The sequence below is a fragment of the Camellia sinensis genome, chromosome 5 (genome assembly GCF_055761805.1).
Source record: "Camellia sinensis isolate YWXY chromosome 5, ASM5576180v1, whole genome shotgun sequence".
Classification (NCBI taxonomy): domain Eukaryota; kingdom Viridiplantae; phylum Streptophyta; class Magnoliopsida; order Ericales; family Theaceae; genus Camellia; species Camellia sinensis.
The window spans coordinates 101,652,403-101,655,187 of NC_138965.1; the positions used below are offsets into that span (position 1 = coordinate 101,652,403).

The following is a 2,785-nucleotide window of genomic DNA, read 5'->3' on the forward strand; positions in this document are numbered from 1 at the left end:
AAATAAAAAATTTCTAATCCGCCGGACTAGTTTTTTAATACCAAGTTCTGGAGGTCCATCCGAATCCCTTTGGGGAGGCCCATCATAATCCAGAGCTCACTATCAATCCCCTCCCCATCTCTCAAAACAAATACAATATTAGTAGGTCCCACCTCACTACCAATCCCAATTCTCCTTCTAACTCTCCAAACAAACGGGGCCAAGTACATTATGAACAATGTTATATGCACCAATTAGTATACCAATTGATGATGTGACATAATTTAAGAACTTTTTAAAATTTATAATATAATTAATAAGTAGAGTCAATAATAATATCATAACTAATATTGATACAATAATTAATAGACTAATTAATGCATTATTTCAGGTAGCTTTCACCTTCTTCTCTAACAGAAACGCATAATCATGATTGGGACCCACAGCCGTCTTCTAGTTTGCTTGGACTTTTGTTCAGTAGCAACCACGCCGACCATCTCCCCCTATCTCTTTCTCTCTCTCTCTCTCTCTCTCTCTCCCTTTCCCTCTCCCTCCCCCTCCATACACAAATAACTATTATAATCTAACTATAAAATGACCACTCTAGATTAGCCAAAGTGTGCCGAGTTACTTAGAGCCTCCACAAATCTACATAAAGGATCTAGAAATGTGGGTTGCCAATGACGTGGTCAGGCCATGCAAGTTACATTTTGCAAAGCAAGTAACAGCCACACTCACACACTATGGCTCTGCTCAAGCACCGAGTCATAGCCGGAGTTTGAGGCTCAGAAACTCAGGGAACTCACTTGGGAGTACTGACTCGGTCCGGTCCCGTGTCGCCTTCACACGGCCAGCAAAACTGGCCGACACGTGGCCGGAGTATCAAGGGATTAACAACTGGGAAGGCTTGCTTGATCCACTTGATGATGATCTACGCAGCGAGATACTACGGTACGGGGAGTTCGTCGAAGCAGCATATCGTGGCTTTGACTTTGACACGGCATCACCAGGCTATGCCACATGTCTGTATTCCAGGAACTCAATGCTGACTCAGTGCGGGCTTGGCAATAGTGGGTATAAATTGACGAGGAATTTGCGTGCAACGTGTGGGGTTCAGCTGCCACGCTGGATTGAGAGAGCACCAAGCTGGGTGTCTACCCGGTCTAGCTGGATTGGTTATGTGGCGGTTTGTAACAACAAGCAGGAGATTGCCAGGCTGGGACGTCGTGATGTGGTGATTGCTTATCGGGGCACTGCCACGAGCCTGGAATGGCTCGAGAATTTACGTGCCACGTTGACATGCTTAGGTGATCATGCTCATGTGGGTCTTGAAACTACTGATCCCATGGTTGAGAGCGGGTTTTTGAGCATGTACACGTCACATACGACCACATATCCAAGTTTACGAGATACCGTGCGAGATGAGATCACGAGGATTCTCCAATCGTACAGTGATAAGCCCCTCAGCGTGACAATCGTGGGTCATAGTCTTGGTGCTGCATTAGCTACACTTACCGCATACGATATAACCACCACATTTGATCACGCACCGTTGGTTACTGTCATCTCTTTTGGGGGGCCACGGGTCGGGAACAGAAGCTTTCGATGCCAATTGGATAAAAGTGGAACCAAGATCCTTCGTATCGTGAACTCAGATGATCTCATCACTAAAGTGCCCGGTTTTGTAATTGACAACAATGACTCGGCTGATGGCACGATAGTCAAAATGGCAGGACTGCCAAGCTGGCTTCAAAAGCGTGTTGAGGACACACGCTGGCTATATGCTGACGTGGGAAGAGAGCTCAGACTCAGTAGCAGGGAGTCACCCTACGTGTGCAAGGGAAATGTTGCCACATGTCACGATCTAAAGACGTATCTCCACTTAGTCAACGGCTTTGTGAGCTCCACGTGTCCTTTTAGAGCCACTGCCAAGAGGGTGATAGGCAAAATGCAACAGGAGGAGAAAGAAGTAGTGTTGAGATGATTTTGGAGGACCTAATCAGTAGTGGTTTAATTAATTGGTATATATATATATATATATATATTAATGTCTAACAATGATTATTGTATATAAAGCAAAGATGTGAGGTTGCTCTCTCAACCAAAGTTGATGCTATTTTTGTAGAAAATGAAGAGCCAATTTTCTTGTCAGACCAATATGCAATGTCACTTGATATTGTGTACTTTTGATTTTAATTTTTATTTATTTATTTATTTATTTTCAAATTGAGATTGATTTTATTTTTCTGTGGACAGTTTTAGTGTTACCTTTTAACATTTTAGGCAAAGCAAAATACTAAGCTAATAAAAGGAGAGTTCTGGCTAGAGAACACAAAAGAATTGGGTGCTAGGACTTTTATTTCATTATAAGATTTTAATAGTATAAGAACACGAAAGAAATGATTCTTAGGCCTCGTTTGGGAACCCTTCTTTTTAGTCAAAAAGTTACTAAATTAGCCAAAAAGCCAACAACTCATATCAAAAAGTCAAAGATTTTCTTTTCTCTCTACTTTTTGCACATCTTTTCGTAAAAAGCTAAAAAATCATCCCAAACGTATTAGTTTTTTTTAGCTCATATTTTAGATAAGAATAAAGTTTCGAACCCCTAGTGGGGGTGCTGGGGTCCCTTCCCATTGGTCCAAAAAATTCTTTTTTTTTTCTTCCAGCCAATGACAAGCTGACACGTGGCACTGGGGGGGGGTCACTGGGGGTCACCCCCACTGGGGATATGTAGCATTGCTGTTTAGTCAAAAAATTACTAAATTAGCTTGTTCCCAAACGAGGCCTTAGTTTCAATCCTCTAATA

General features: G+C 42.3%; 1 pseudogene; it reads left to right on the top strand.

The window, feature by feature from the left end:
• Window positions 1-611: 611 nt before the first annotated feature.
• Window positions 612-2,071, top strand: LOC114268993 (phospholipase A(1) DAD1, chloroplastic pseudogene; annotated as a pseudogene).
• The last annotated feature ends 714 nt before the right edge of the window (window positions 2,072-2,785 follow it).